Consider the following 17,501-nt stretch of genomic DNA (forward strand, 5'->3'; position numbering starts at 1 on the left):
GTGATTGGGCAAGTATCCGAGTTTGTGACGGATAGCCGGGGGCTTATGACCTTTCGAGGTCGGATTTGGGTTCTTATACGGGCAGAGCTCGTAGCACTCTGATGGAGGAGACGCATAGGTCGACATTTTCGATCCATCCCGGGGCCACTAAGATGTATTTGGATCCGAAAAGAGACTATTGGTGGCCCTGTATGAAGAGGGATGTTGCTTGGGTGGTCGAGAGGTGTTTGACTTGCCGTCGGGTCAAGGCGGAGCACCAACGTCTACGTGGTCCATTGCAGCCTTTGGAGATTCCCTAGTGGACGTGGGAGCAGATCTCGATGGACTTTATCACCAAATTACCGAGAACGACGCGTGGAGTTGACGCGATCTGGGTGATTGTTGATCGGTTGACGAATATTAGTGAGAGCTCTTCTGCTGAGATGCTGGCAGAGATTTATGTGCGTGAGGTGGTAGCTCGGCATGGAGTGCCGACATCCATAGTGCCGGATCGGGATGTGCGTTTTACTTCCAGATTTTGGAAGAACTTCCATGAGGAGTTGGGAACGCGATTGCATTTTAGTACCGCCTACCACCCACAGACAGACGGACAGAGCGAGCGAACGATTCAAACTCTCGAGGACATGCTTCGAGCATGTGTTATGGACTTCGGCGGGAGTTGGGACACATACCTACCCTTGGCTGAGTTTTCTTACAACAACATCCATCAATCGAGCATTGGTATGCCTCCCTTTGAGCTCCTATATGGGAGGAGGTGTCGCACTCCCATCTATTGGGGTGAGGTGGGGCAGAGAGTTATGGGCAGCACTGAGATAGTGCTGAAGACGACCGAGCAGGTTCAGCAGGTCAGACAGAGGTTACTGATGACGCAGAGTCGTCAGAAGAGTTACACGGATAGACGACGATCCGAGCTTGAGTTCCAGGTCGGAGACTTTGTGCTTCTGAAAGTTTCCCCATGGAAAGGAGTGATCCGGTTTAGGAAGCGGGGCAAGTTGGGGCCTCGATACATTGGACCTTTCAGGGTGATTTCCAGGGTAGGCAAGGTAGCATATCAGCTGGAGCTACCTGAGGAGTTGAGCCAGATCCATAGCACCTTCCACGTCTCCCAGCTGCGGAAGTGTGTGGCTGATGAGACGGCAGTAGTGCCATTAGAGGACATTCAGGTGGATGCGAGCCTGAATTAAATCGAGAGGCCGATTGCGATCCTAGATCGGAAAGTGAAGGTTCTAAGGAACAAGGAAGTGCCCCTGGTTCAGCCCCGGTGGCAGCATCGGAGAGGGTCCGATTTGAGTTGGGAGCCGGAGTCAGAGATGCGGGAGCAGCATCCAGAGTTGTTTGCGGAGCATGACTTCGAGGGCGAAGTGTGATTCTAGTGGGGAGAAATTGTAACATCCGGATTCCCAGGTATAATATTTCAAGTATTTATTTTTGAGGATCATTGACCTACTCGACGAGTTGGTGCTATAACTCGTTGAGTAGAGACGAGATGGCCACATGGATTTAATGATCTACTCGATGAGTCCGGGAGTAGACTCGCCGAGTACGCGCTGGGAGTGAAAACCCTAGATCCCCGGGTTTGAGACCTATTTAAAGGCATTTATAGCCTCCCTTTGCAGCCACCTTCCCCAGACACAAACCGTAACCTGCCCTTTTCGTGTATATATATATATATATATATATATATATATATATATATATATATATATATATATATATATATATATATATATATATATATATATATATATATAGAGAGAGAGAGAGAGAGAGAGAGACCATTTGGTGCATTCTTAAGCTTTTTGGAGGAAAGATTGGAAGAGTTGGTGAATCTAATGAAGAGGAGGCTGTGGATCTTGCATTCTTCTGTCATTTGCTGCTGTTCAGAGGTATAAAGCTCACATCTTGACCTCTTGTTTGTTAGATCCCATTTTAGGATCTTTTAGGGTTTTCTTGCAATCATCTTGTATCCTTGAGTTATTTGAGCATGGTTTGAGGTTAGGACCTCAGATCTGGACTATATGAGGCCTTGAGAGCCCAAAGAGTCAAGCTTTATTGAGCTAGAGGCAAGCTCATGTGCTTTCAACCTTGTTTGGAGCTTGTAATGGCATATTGGAGCAAATATGCCATGCATGAACGTAAAGATTGAAGCTTTACGTGACATTCGAGCCTAGGGAGCCTAGATCTAGAGTTTGGAGTGATTGATCTGCCCTAAAACGTCTGAATGGGAATATAGACTGGATGCACTCGCCGAGTCCATGAGCTGACTCGACGAGTCGCTTGGGGTTTTTCCCGATAAGTCTGAGCATGCTGTGACTCGACGAGTAGGCGGGTCTACTCGACGTGTAGAATTGGTCTTCATAGGGTCCCTGAGGGAACCAGGGAACTCGATGTGTCTCCCTAGTGCACTCGACGAGTCTGGTCAAAGTTGGACCGTTGACTGCAGTTGACTTCTGTCGACTTTAGGGTTTGGTCAAAATGAGTAAAACAGGTCAGCAAGGGTAGAATGGTCATCTACCTACTTTTCAGAGATAAGAGTAGAATATTAATTAGAATATTATTCCGTGATAGCCGGAGGCTAGACTGAGGATTTCGGGCACGAGACATTTACTAGCTATCTTGCGAGGTGAGTCTTCTCACTATACATTACCTGGAGTGGTATCCATGTGCAGACCGGAGGGTCTTATGTGTTATGTGTTTACTTGAGATTATGTTTATTGTGATTTATGTATGCTATGTGCAATTTAGACTGGACCGGAGGGTCCAACGATTTAGACCGGACCAGAGGGTCCAACGAGCTACACCGGACCGGATGGTCCAACGAGCTATGGGACTGGAGGGTCCCGCTGAGACACATTGACCAGAGGGTCTTACCGAGTTATAGCCTCGAGTGGCTTATGTGCTGTATGTGGTATTTTTGGGAACTCACTAAGCATTCTTGCTTACCGTGTTATGTGTTATGTGTTTCAGGTACTTCCGAGGATCGTGGGAAGGCACCGGCATGATTGTACACACACTCTTGATATGGAACTATGTTTGTGGATCCTGGATTTGAATAATTGTATTGAAAACTTGTTGGTTGTTTTTGAGAATTAATGATGAGACATATGATTTATGAGTTTTAAATTTGAAAATTTTGTTTTGAAAAATCATGTCGTTACAGTATACTTATATCTGACCGAAGCTCAGATAATCCCTCGAAACAACGTACATCTGTTCATTTGCTGAGCCAAAACACACTTAGCTGTCCCACACGAACTCTAAAGGATACCTCTTCCGAAGATAACTTCTCTAACTATGCCGCCACTCATGGCTCATCTAATCCTTCTGATCCATCCGATCATGGTAGGCTGACACTCCGTCGCTGCTCAATCTGACGCAAAAAGGTGAATGCTACCAGAATAACTGTAGTCTTACATCATACCCGGTCTCCTTCGACCTACCGTTTCCGGATTTAATTATGTTGTGACCTACTCACAACCTTGCGAACTGGCCCACACTGGCCTAAGTCATCTGAACGAATCCGTCAATGTCACCGCTACCCTGCAGTTTGTATGTATCTCTTACACTATCTGGCTGTTGCGAATGCTACGGCTCCCCCGTAGTCTTACAATGCTTTTCGCACTATCCGAGTACTCGTGAATGCTACGGCTCTCCCCCGTAGTCTTACAACACTTCCATACCAACTGACCATCAGTGAATGCTACGGCTCCCCCGAGTCCATGAGCTGACTCGACGAGTCGCTTGGGGTTTTTCCCGATAAGTCTGAGCATGCTGTGACTCGACGAGTAGGCGGGTCTACTCGACGTGTAGAATTGGTCTTCATAGGGTCCCTGAGGGAACCAGGGAACTCGACGTGTCTCCCTAGTGCACTCGACGAGTCTGGTCAAAGTTGGACCGTTGACTGCAGTTGACTTCTGTCGACTTTAGGGTTTGCTCAAAATGAGTAAAACAGGTCAGGAAGGGTAGAATGGTCTTCTGCCAACTTTTCAGAGATAAGAGTAGAATATTAATTAGAATATTATTCCGTGATAGGCGGAGGCTAGACTGAGGATTTCGGGCACGAGACATTTACTAGCTATCTTGCGAGGTGAGTCTTCTCACTACACATTACCTGGAGTGGTATCCATGTGCAGACCGGAGAGTCTTATGTGTTATGTGTTTACTTGAGATTATGTGTATTGTGATTTATATATGCTATGTGCTATTTAGATCGGACCGGAGGGTCCAACGATTTAGACCGGACCAGAGGGTCCAACGAGCTACACCGGACCGGATGGTCCAACGAGCTACGGGACTGGAGGGTCCCGCTGAGACACATTGACCAGAGGGTCTTACCGAGTTATAGCGTCGAGTGGCTTATGTGTTGTATATGGTATTTTTGGGAACTCATTAAGCATTCGTGCTTACCGTGTTATGTGTTTCAGGTACTTCCGAGGATCGCGGGAAGGCACCGGCATGATTGTACACACACTCTTGATATGGAACTATGTTTGTGGATCCTGGATTTGAATAATTGTATTGAAAACCTGTTGGTTGTTTTTGAGAATTAATGATGAGACATATGATTTATGAGTTTTAAATTTGAAAAATTTGTTTTGAAAAATCATGTCGTTACAGTATACTTATATCTGACCGAAGCTCAGATAATCCCTCGAAACAACGTACATCTGTTCATTTGCTGAGCCAAAACACACTTAGCAGTCCCACACGAACTCTAAAGGATACCTGTTCCGAAGATAACTGCTCTAACTATACCGCCATTCATGGCTCATCTAATCCTTCTGATCTATCCGATCATGGTAGGCTGACACTCCGTCACTGCTGAATCTGACGCAAATAGGTGAATGCTACCAGAATAACTGTAGTCTTACATTATACCCGGTCTCCTTCGACCTACCGTTTCCGGATTTAATTATGTTGTGACCTACTCACAACCTTGCGAACTGGCCCACACTGGCCTAAGTCATCTGAACGAATCCGTCAATGTCACAGCTACCCTGCAGTTTGTCTGTATCTCTTACACTATCTGGCTGTTGCGAATGCTACAGCTCCCCCGTAGTCTTACAACGCTTTTCGCACTATCCGAGTACTAGTGAATGATACGGCTCTCCCCCGTAGTCTTACAACACTTCCATACCAACTGACCATCAGTGAATGCTACGGCTCCCCCGTAGTCTTACAACACTTCCATACCAACTGACCATCGGTGAATGCTACGGCTTCGCCATAGCCTTACAACACTTCCATACCAACTGGCCATTAGCGAATGCTACGGCTCCTCTGTAGTCGTACAACACTTTCATCCTAACACAACCGCAACCCAAGACCTTACCCCTGATCTATTGATTCGAAAGGCATACAGAGTCGAGCACGCACTCCACCGAACACCCAAACTGAACTCCATGCATGACTGGAGCCCTAGCCTGTCTCCCCAAATTCTGTTATCAAGCCCCCAAGAAAACGCGGTTCACATGACGGGGAGTCTTACCGGACTCGAAACTCGCACAACCCTCAAACCAAATAACCACTTGGGCTGCCATTTTCCCCTCGATGGGGACGAGAAGCCTATCCCGGTCTCATACATGTCCCTGCCCTGAATACCTGCGCGGTTCTCCCCCACTTAGATTCAATTAATTCTTCGTAATACATGAGATTTTAAGGATTCCCGGTCCTTCTTACTCTTTAATAACCAATTGCTGACAACCTGCTTCTTGTCCGTACGAGTGTTCTATTACGGGCCCAAATCCCCAAGGACCACACAACTCCTAAAGATCAGACAAACACTTCCCGGATCCTAGCGAAGCTAATAACCTCAGACACCTTGAAATGATGCCCCACCTATATTTTGAGGTTCGAATAACCGATGTCCAGGCCAAGGCCGTAACAGTAAACCACTTCCCCTGGCGCTTCCAAAAGCCGACTCGAGCATAATGGCCGAGTCACCAATCCTATCCGTAGGCCTTCCATATCATGTCCCTGAACCGATCTCGACCCTAGACCCAGATAACATTGAACGCTACAAACCAGCAAAGAGGCAAACAACTTTTCACTAACCACCCTGTAACTCACGGTTTGCAAATGACATTTGACCAATGTTTGAATGTATAGTCCAAACACAAATAGGGCAACACACCCAGAGATACACTTACTAAAGCCCTCGAAACTAAAACCCCCTCGTGCAATTTCCTGCAAGTACCACACTAAACCCGGTCCTGTTGGCCTTTCACAACTAAATCCCCAAGACATAGTCTCCAATCCCTAAAGTGCAATAGAACGCACAATCAATATGTGTCGTCCGATACGAGAGATCCACAACGAACTCAAAACCCTGGCAGTCCTGCCACTAACTGGCTCACTACCGGAGTCGGGACCAAACCCTGGTCCTTCCTCATGTGTGCTCATCCTCATCTGGCAAAGCAGCTATCCCCACTATCAGAGCATAACCAAGCATTCCCCTTCCTATCAACTTCTTAGATTATCCAAGACTCTCACTGATTCAAGTATGGATCCTGTGCTTTCAGTAGTACGGGCCCATACTACCTTCCACACCTATCCATACTTTCCTCAACAATCCTCCCAAATCCTCTAAGTCACCTACCCCACCGATGCACCAAATATCCGCTAAACAGCAACATAATATCCGCGGTAGTACCTCATAGGCTCCCCCTAGGTTCCCAACCTCACTGAGCCGCCCTACTAACTCACTGGAGCACATCCTAGGCTTTCCGAGGTTCCCAACCTCACCCTTCCATCAGCTGCTGAAGAACTCCCCATGATGCCAGCCATCCACCTCCTGGATATCGTCATATCCACTTAGTGGCTGACTCCCATCACTCAAGAGTTCCACAAAGCACAAAGCAAGCAGCATTCATGCAGTTGTACTCTGATCCAAAGAACTGACATAGAACATTCAGCCCACATATCGCAACTCGTGCTATCCACATCCATCCATCCTCGCTGTCGGTTGCCTTATGCATGCAAATTATACACAAAACAGGATCTAATAGACTGACGAATAATAGACTCTACCCTAGGACCACAACCAAACAAGGAACATGAAATAAGGCCAAATCAACTATTCTAAGGCTATAAGATCCTAACCGTATACAATTTTAAAAGCATACACGTAGCAGTTACTAATACCAATAATCATTCTCATTCTAGCATGACATTCAATATTCTCAAGGCTACAAGCACAATATATCAGGCCAATCTATTGCTGACTACTCAACACTAGCATGCAAGTCTACCAGCTCATACAACATATATAGGCATCTCCCCTAGCCCTAACTAGCACGCGATTAACAGATTCATGAACCAAGTCATAACAGACAACATATGTGGGTATTTTGGGAAACTTACTTGAGCTCGGTTGATTGCATGCACCACACCCTTTCTTGTCTTATAAATTCTTTCCTTAAAACATTTTTTTCTTTTGAAAACTTTACAGATCCTCAGTTGGAGTTCAGACACACCCGAAAGTATGTCCGAATCCCTCAAACCAAGGCTCTAATACCAACTTGTAACGACCCAAAAATCAAGGGTAAAAATTTCATTTTTAATTTAGCTAAAACACTGATACCATTTATTTCAACATTTCAAATCATCATTAATTAAATCATTTATCAGAGTTCATCCCAAAATCATTCATTGCGGAAATCATAGGTGGGTGCACTACGATCAATCCGAGCTCTTCTTTCCAAACGATGATACCTGAAACCAATAAACAAAACTGTAAGCACGAAGCTTAGTGAGTTCCCCAGAGCATACCATACACACAATCCAAATATCACATATCACATATCCTGTTAGCTATAAAAGCTACCTATATCACATATCCTGCTAGCTATAGAAGCTACCTATACATATAAGACATGCATACAAAAACCAGTAAGAATGCCATGGGCTACCCCACATGGTCTTTACCTAAGACTGCCATGGGCTACCCCACATGGTCTTACATCCAATGCCATGGGCTCCCCCACATGGTCTTTACCTAGGAATGCCATGGGCTACCGCACATGGTCTTATATCCAATGTCATGGGCTCCCCCACATGGTCTTTACCTAGGAATGCCATGGGCTACCTCACATGCTCTTATATCCAATGCCACGGGCTCCCCCCGGGGTCTTCCATGCAAAAACACACAATCACATATCATAACAAATCACATATCATATCAAATCACATAATGACCAACAGATATAACATAATCACATAATGGGCCGGCCTTGGTGCCTTAGACCCATGGGTATGGTGAGAAGACTCACTTGACACTGTTGAAGTCCCGCGAATAAACTCCAGCTGTTGGTTGACAGATTCTAGAACTGTCAACATCAAACAATACCCAATTAATAATTGAGTTCTAAGCCCAAGATCCAAATCACACTCCAAAGGCCCAAAAGCCAAGTAATGGGCCAAAGCCCAACATATGGCCCAATTTTCCAAATTGAGTCCAAACCTCTACATGGACTTATTTTAAGGTCCAACCAATTATTCTAGTCCAAACAATTGGCGTTCTGATGGCCCAATAGCTAATAATCCTCAAGGCCCAAAAATGGTCCAGTTATGGCCCAATTTTCCAAATTGGGCCCAAGCCCCTCTCACGGGTCTTATCCTAAGGCCCAATAATTTCCTTAGTCCATAATATGTTCCCAATAAGAACCCAAAAACCCAATTAGGGTTTTTCACATAAAATGACGATTAGGGTTAATTGTTCCTACTTAACCCATTAACGAATTAATCCATTAAGGACTTAATCCATTAAGTCCAAACATACAATACAATCGGGCTTGAGTCGTATCTTCATTCCAATGGTCCAAAATGCGGGTTCCGATAAGTCCAAACCCAATTATCCAAAATTAGGGTTTTCTGAACCCTAATTAGGGTTTTCAACCCAACAATAGCCCAATTAAGCCCAACATTAATCTTTAAGCCCATTAGGGTTTTGCTAGGTCCATTAGGGTTTTACTAGTGGGGCACCACCCACTACCACCTCAGGTAGTGGTGGTCAATGGCGGCTTACGACGGCGGCCACCACCTTACGGTGGTGGTTATGGTTCTTTTCATTACATCTTGTGCTAATTACAATTACAAGCTTTTAATCCACAAATAAACACGCACACAAACTATTCTAACACACACACACACCCACCCTAGTGGTGGCCGACGGTGGCGGTGGCTATTCCCGACTTTCCGGCTAGACAAAACACACACTCCTATACTTTAGATTGCATACTACAATCCAGCCACCTACCTGGTGGCTCAAGGCGACGTCATAATAGTTTTTGGGTTGGCAGCCACCACCTCTCGGTGGCGGCGGCGGCGGCTTCTTTTCGGTTCCCCGACAAACAGCAACACTCCCCGACACTTCTTTGCTCGAAATCGGAACACAACCACGATCTGAAGACCGAACATTCCCCAACTCAGCCACAAGAGCTTCCTGTTGCTCACGAATCGCACAACGACAAACGCAACCGGTATTCCTCGGTCTCGACGGTTCTCCAGTGTACACGACTTCTCCGATAGTGGGGCTGTTGTGACGCTTAGACGGCGAAGGAGCGGCGCTTCTGGTGGTTTACGGTTCCACAGTGACAACAACTTCTCCAAACTCTAACCATTGCTGCTTCGTTCGACCGGTCTCGATGGGTCGCCATGGTCTTACGGAGGCAGCGGCTGTATGGACGAATAAGGGTGGCGGCGCCGGACTTGTATAATCGGAAAACGGACGAAGAAAAGGGGGTGGCAGATGAGAAGTCTCGCATGGCGGCTGAAGGAAATAACACTAGGGTTAGGGTTGAACGGAACCTGGAGGTTAAATACCCGGTTCACATAAACTACACTCCATAATGACACAAACGGCCCCTCACTTCCAGATTTATTTTCAAACTTAGTCCATAATTTACCAATTCGACCCTGCCCTCTTAAATTCCTTTTAAATCAAGCCCAAAACTTACACTTTAGCCCCTGGCCCATAAAATCTTCTCAATTTTAATCCAATAATTACCAAACATACCCTTGCTTCTATAATTCTTCTCAAAACAACTCCGTAACTTACTAAACAACCCCCAACCATCAAAATTCTTCACAAATTAGTCCGAGACTTACATTTATTAATTTATTTAAATAAACAGGGCGTTACATGAATAGAAGCCCATACCTCCGTTGTAGTAGCGTCCATTTTGATGATAGATTGAAGAACTTGTTGAGATAAGGTTCTGTAAAGCCACTGTTTGACTATATTGTCAATTGTTTCCCACTTGGGATCCGTAATGACTAAGGGAACCGCTTCAAGGTGATTGAAAACTTTGTAGCCAACACAATGAGTTTTGAATACCTTATAGCCGAATCCACATGGAGCATAAGTTACATACCATTTCATCCATATCTCCACCCTGATGACAAATAAACCAAAACTCTTATCCAACTTGGATTTCTTCCCTGGAATAAAGACGTCAACAATGGTAACAAACATGGCACATTCAATCCATACTCCCGAGTACCATAGTTGGTGAAAAGTTTGTAATGTAAAGAGTCTTGGAAAGTTTGTTAACATAACTAACATTTAAATACATTACTTGGATTGTGGAGCCGACCCCAACATGTTACTCATTGCTATTAACCATGATCCGATGACATTTGAACGAACATAATAAAAGAACCGGACGAAAGAAAAAAAAATAGTCAAATCTCTTAATTATGGTCTATGATTTGACATTGAAAAGATGAGAAGTTTGGTGAACAAAGAAAATTTTGAAATAATGATTCATATTTCAAGATTTTGGGTTTGTGGGTCCTTTGAAATTAATATGCCCATTTCTTGCTTACACTAATGTTTTGTGAAATGTTAGATGTGAGTTGATTTTTGATTTTTGATTTTTGATGAAAGATCAAAATATTGTTATCTTTTGCTTTGCACGATACCAACATCCCAGTAGTAGTAAAACAATTAAAACCAACTATTTGAACAACCTACCAAGCATGACTACCCATCTAACTAATGTTAAATTAAGTTTACTTTCTAAGATGATATAAAAAAGGTTATACTATACGTTTTTTATGTAATATATCCAAATTATGATCTATTTGATGTAAATAAAATATAAAGAAAACATTAAACTAACTATATGCATAGCCCACTCATAAAAGGCCAACCATGTAGTTTCCGTCAATCTAACCAGCGGCATCATCACCGGTAACCGCCATCAAGGAACGCACGCCACTTCAAAGAAGAGCTGGAGCGTCGTCGTGCTGTGACTGAGGTGATTTTTTTTTCTTTATTTCCGGGATCTTTTGATTCGATCGCTTATCATTTAATTTCAAATATGTATACACTGTTACGCAGGAAATACCAATTCTTCCTTTAACAACACAACCATTTCAGAAATTGGAAATTCATAAAAAGAAATAATACTTTTGTTAACGGCTTATGATCTAGTAATGATTGTGTTTCGAATTTTAATATATTAAAGGTGGATTGAAAATATATACAATCCGGTGATTCTGCATAATATGATCAAATTTACACTCTGTAATTCCTAGTTTCATAATCATTTTTTGTATGACGTTTATTTAATATTTTCTAATTACAGACTACAGAGGCCAAGGAGCCTAAGTTCAAATTGCAAAAATGAGGCCTTTGTAAGTTCTTTCATTTGACACATTAATTGTTATCATTTTGTTTAAAAGTATAGTGTCATAATATGTATGCAGCATGTTTGAGTTAGAGCATCCATGTACAATAAAGCTTATTTTGAGCTTTTTTATAATACCTAACACCAACTCATAAATTTAACAAGCTCAAAAATATATCGAGAATTAGAAAGTTTTTTGCTCGACTTATTTATGAGTCCCAATAATCAAATTCTTAAATATCATTTTAGTTGTTTGTATAAGTTGTCATTGATTTCTTGTAGAAGTTGTCGACATATACAATTGGTTGAAAATCTATGAGACCCACGCCACAATCATTGAAAAAACTCATGACAAAGTGTTTGTAATATTATTTACAAGATAAATGGAAAAACTTTGGATTAAATAAGCTCCCACAATAACATTATTTATTTATTATTATTATTATTTTTTTTTGACTCTTTACTCTTCAGAGCTAATTACAAAATAACCTCTTGAAAAAACTGATGCTCTATATTGCCTCATTGCTCATGCATGATAGTCACCATCTCTGAAAAAATAAAAAGTCCCTCCTAGTTTCAATGAAAATTTGATGTTGAAGCTCTGATTTGTATGGTCCAAATGGAGATATGCCAGTGATCGTAGTTTTTGTGAGAATAATTTATAAAAGAAACCTACAAAATGATGTTTAGATTTTTGTGCATATTCTACTAGAATGCTTAATTTTGATTTTTGAGAGGTCTCTTTGTGCATATTTTTTTCTCGCCTGATCAATAGTTATCTTAAGATTGATTTATAAAAAAAAAACAACTATAAGCGTGTCTAGGCCTAGCAAAGCAACTTGAGGTCTTCAAGCTAGCACACAATTCCTACACTTGCCACGAATGTGATTTAACTGGTTGCCATCATAAATCAAGTACTTCTTACTTCTTAGCTTCAACATGTTGACACCCTTAGCTATATGCATAATTTAATGTCAACAACTTCCTAAAATTATGTCAGTTTTTTATGTATGTTCGTTAGTTATTTAAATAACAGTTGAGTGCTTTTACACGATAAAAGAAACCACGAAGACTTTTTTATTTGTTTTGTGTTATTTGTTCACACTAACGGTGGACTTGGAATATAATAGATCTCCCACTTGAAGTATCTCAATATAAGGTAAGAACCATCAACTATGCATGCTATATTTCTTTTACTTTGCTTAGCATCCAGTTACACCATCCACTTTCAATAGTTCTAGAATGTCTATTGCTTACTCTAAGATATCACACAAGTTGCTTATGAATTACCGGTTTTTTAATCCGCCACATATTTTTTTAGCTTTTATTTCTAAGCCTATAGACTTTTAATTGCCTCACTTCTTGTGACCTCCTTCCCAAAATTGTGCCATGTCTTGTAGATAATGTATTATTTGGGTTACCTTTTTACGAGCATATCTTTGGTTGGGATACAGTTATATTAATCAACCATGTTATTGCTAAATGGTGAAGTTTACACGTTAGGGAACATATTCTTAGTCTTGGACTGAATTACCCATATGGAATTGGTGGTGTTATATATATATATATATATATATATATATATATATATATATATATATATATATATATATATATATATATATATATATATATATATATAACTTACAGGAGTCTGACCATTGACCAACAAACCCCTAGTTAATTCCTTTTGAATTTAAACCTTATTTTGTAATTTCATGGAAATATCACTTATTACATATAAAGGGAGCTGAAAATCTTGCTCAAGGTTTAAGCAAACCTTGCACCTTCAATGAAGTCTTTTAGTCTCTTTTATATATATATATATATATATATATATATATATATATATATATATATATATATATATATATATATATATTCTATCCTTAACAGATCATATATTTCTGTCTTAGTCTAATGGAAATGAGGAAGTCTCCCTCACAATTTTATAGTTTTTATAAAAGAATCAATTAATTTAATGCAAAGGGAACTTGCATCTATATGCCACTGTACTAAACTTGGATCTCGAGCTGTTGCAACGTAAAACTAATTAGTTAATTAATTCATTGGAGTATATGACTTAATTAGTATTGAATACCATTCAATTCTCGTCAACCTAGCATTACTATTGCTTAGTTTAAACTTCTTACACAACTGGTTCACTTGTAGATCTTTGAGTACACTTGCCTCGTATTTTCTTTCAAACATTTTGTCGCCTTTCTAAGCTTTTTTATATTCTTGACACGGTTGAGTACAAAGGTTCATTCTTGGTATGACACCTTTTCACTGGGTATATAAAGTACCCAACCCCTTTCATCAATTCACCCCATTTTCTCCCGTTCCTTAATTATCTTTGGTAATCTACATAACCCACAACCCTTTTCCCTCTAGAAAGCTACCAAAACCTCTCTGTTATTCATAGGCATGGATAAACTTGTCTTTTACTTGCTAATTCTCCTTAACACCATTCAATACGTCTATGGTGCTGGTACCAATATCACCCCGCTTGACTTTGTCAAAACCTCTTGCAAAACCACCCGCAACCAGGCTCTCTGTGTCAACTCTCTCTCAAGTTATGCTGGTTCTATCCAAGGAAGCGATCAGCAGCTTGCTAAAGCAGCCATTGCGGTTAGTCTTAACAATGCCAAGTCAGCAGCTGCACTCGTTTCCAAACTGTCTGGAACCTCGAAACTAAAACCACAAGAGTACCAAGCACTGAAAGACTGTGTCAATAGCATGATCAGCTGTATTGCAAGTCTAACCCAGTCAGTTCAGGAGCTTGGTAAGATGGGTCAGTTTAAGGGCAAGAATTTTGATTGGCACATGAACAGCCTTCAAACATGGGTCAGTTCTGCCCTTACAGATCAAAACACTTGTGCTGGAGGGTTTTCTGATGGATCAATGAATGGAAAAGTGAAGGATGCTCTTAATAAGAAGATGACTTCGGTTGCACAAGTCACCAGCAATGCACTTGCTTTAGTAAATGGGTTTGCGTTGAGGCATAAAGCAGGTACTCATAAACCTTAAGGGTTATACATTTCAGTGGAAAGAGGTTGGCCTTCTAGTAATATCGTAGTGTGCCACAAGTTTTTTTATCCTTAATAAGGATTGTGTTTTTGACTGGCCTATGTTACTGGTTTCCTGTAAAACATGTTACTTTCTGTGGCTAAGGTTATTCCTTGCTCAGGTTTTTGTTGCCTTACGGCTAATTTTATAACAAATTGTAGTTAATTAATGTAATAAAGATGGCACCTTATAAGATAACTTTTGTTGTTTTTGGACAAGTGAAGGATCCCTTTTCCACCTTAACATGCATATATTGCATCGAGGTCCGGATTTGTGCAATTTGGAAACCTTTCGTAAATGCTGTTCTGAAATTAACAATGACTCTAATGTTTGCTTTTGGACGTAGCACGATTACACCGATCGTGTCAACCACATTAATTCTCATTATTATGTGTTTATCATTATAAACCCTAACTAAAAGGTCGTTTAACAGTCTGGTTGAATGCTATGTTTACAATAATATATTGGACGGAATTACCCACAAGAATGGTGTATTACACAACCATGTCCACGAGGCATTCGCTTCATTTTAAGTTTTGGGAACCAAAGAGCAGCAAAGAAAACTTCAATTTGAAGCGGATTTCTAGTAAAAGTTAGACCTGAAGGACATGTTCCCACTGCAACCTCCAATAATTTTAATCCCTTTGTTATGCATTTGTTTTAAAATATTGCTGGAAAATCGAATATAAAATCATGGGAGTATACAAAGCCTGGAAAGACCATCTCACCAACAATAAGCTAGTCAAGCAAACTAAACATTTTTTTTCCTGAATTCGAGTGATTCGATCGCTTATTCGTAATTTTAATTCCCAACAAGGAGTCTTCATTGTTAATTGTGGGAAAAGCCTCATCAAATGGAGGTGTATATTGCAGAATATATTTATACAATACAAAGTTACAATTGTGTCCCTACAATATACACAATATATAAAAACTAATATATACTAACACACACCCTCAGTTTGAGCTTGGGTTTACAAATGTTCAAACTGTCCCGAAAATCCAGAAATAACTAAGTAGGAAGATCCTTTGTAAATATATCTGCAAACTGGTGAGTCAACGACACGTGCAAGACACGCACATGACCAATGGCAACACGTTGCCTAACAAAATGTAAATCTATCTCCACTTACTTGGTACGTTGGTGCTACTGGGTTAGAAAATACATACATGACACTCACATTATCGCAAAACACAAATGTTGCTTTAGAGAACATACAAGATAACTTAAGAAGGAGATTGCGAAACCAAGTGGCTTCAACAACCACATTAGCCACCCCACGATACTCACCCTCAACTGAGGAGCGAGAAACAACATGTTGGAATTTGGAGGACCAAGAAACAAGATTATTGCCAAGATAAGCAAAAAACCCAAAAGTAGACCGACGAGTGTGAGGACACCCGACCCAGTCAGCATCAGGATAGGATACCAAGTGTTTAATGGAGGAAGGTCGAATAAACAGACCATGAGAAAGAGTACCCCTAAAGTTATTGAAGGATATGTTTAAGAACAAGAAGATGAGGTTCACACAGATCATGCATGAAGAGACAAATTTGTTGCACAACACATGCAATGTCAGGACGAGTGAAAGTAAGATACTGTAAGGCACCCGCAAGACTTCTGTAGAGAGTGGGATCAAAGACAAGAGAGCTGTGAGGAGAAAGTTTAGATTTAGTGTCAGATGGGCTACTACACGGATTGCAAGAAGACATGTCAACACGAGCTAAGATGTACTTAGCAAAGGAAGTATGATATAAAAATAGACCTTCCTCAGATCGAGAAGCAGGGATACCAAGGAAGAAGGAAAGAGGACCCAAGTCAGATATAGAAAACTTAGACGAGATACGCGAGATAATGCGAGTGATGATAGTGGAGGAGGAGGCGGTGAGGATGATATCATCAGCATATAAACGAAGGAAGATATGGTTGGAACCATAGTGATAAGTAAATAAAGAACAGTCAGTCCGACTGCTAGTAAAGCTGAGAGAGGTGATGAAAACAACAAAGCGTTGGAACTAGGCTTAGGGAGCCTGTTTGAGACCATAAAGAGCTTTGTGAAGCTGACAGACATGATTAGGAAAGGAGGGATGAACATACCCAGGAGGGAAAAATGCCAAAGAAAAGTTCAAAGGGAGTTCGAAAAGCAAGAGTGGATGTGGGAAGGAGATTAAGGGTGTGAACAACAGTGAGGAGAGCTTCCACCAAAAATATTGGAGACAGGGAGGCTTGAAACAGGTAGGTTTGAATAATGTTATTAATGGTTCATATGGCTCTTTCAACCTTACTGTTCTGTTAGGACGTATATGGACATGAGAAATGAATTTTAATTCCCTTATGGGCAAAGAAAGTGAGAAGATATTTATTATTGAATTCACGATTATTATCACATTGGAAAAGTTTGATGTCAGATTTAAATTGAGTTTGGACATACGCATGGAAGTTAGAAAAAACATTAAAAACATCAGATTTTTCCACGAAGATGGAAAACCCATAAGAAATGAGTAAACTCTTAAAAAAAAGAATATAATATTTAAAACCACTTAAATTAGAAATAGGTGATGTTCATAAATCCGAATGCACCAATTCAAACATACTAGAAGTTTTAGTTATAGGCGAAGAGAAGGGTGAACGACAATGCTTCCCAAGCTGACAAGCATGACAGATGGGAAGTTTAGTAGTAGTACTAGAAATAAACTTGCGAAAATGTAAAAAATTCAAAACAGATGAGCTAGGGTGACCAAGACGCGCATGCCAAGTTGGGAGAGACACATCAACACAGCTGGTGTCTGAAAAAGAAG

At 41.1% G+C, this 17,501-nt stretch overlaps 1 pseudogene; it reads left to right on the top strand.

The window, feature by feature from the left end:
- The first annotated feature begins 13,977 nt into the window (after positions 1-13,977).
- On the top strand, positions 13,978-14,882 carry LOC145121053 (pectinesterase inhibitor 9 pseudogene; annotated as a pseudogene).
- The last annotated feature ends 2,619 nt before the right edge of the window (positions 14,883-17,501 follow it).

Source organism: Lactuca virosa, chromosome 6, assembly GCF_052849685.1.
Source record: "Lactuca virosa cultivar CGN04683 chromosome 6, Lactuca_virosa_CGN04683_v6, whole genome shotgun sequence".
Classification (NCBI taxonomy): domain Eukaryota; kingdom Viridiplantae; phylum Streptophyta; class Magnoliopsida; order Asterales; family Asteraceae; genus Lactuca; species Lactuca virosa.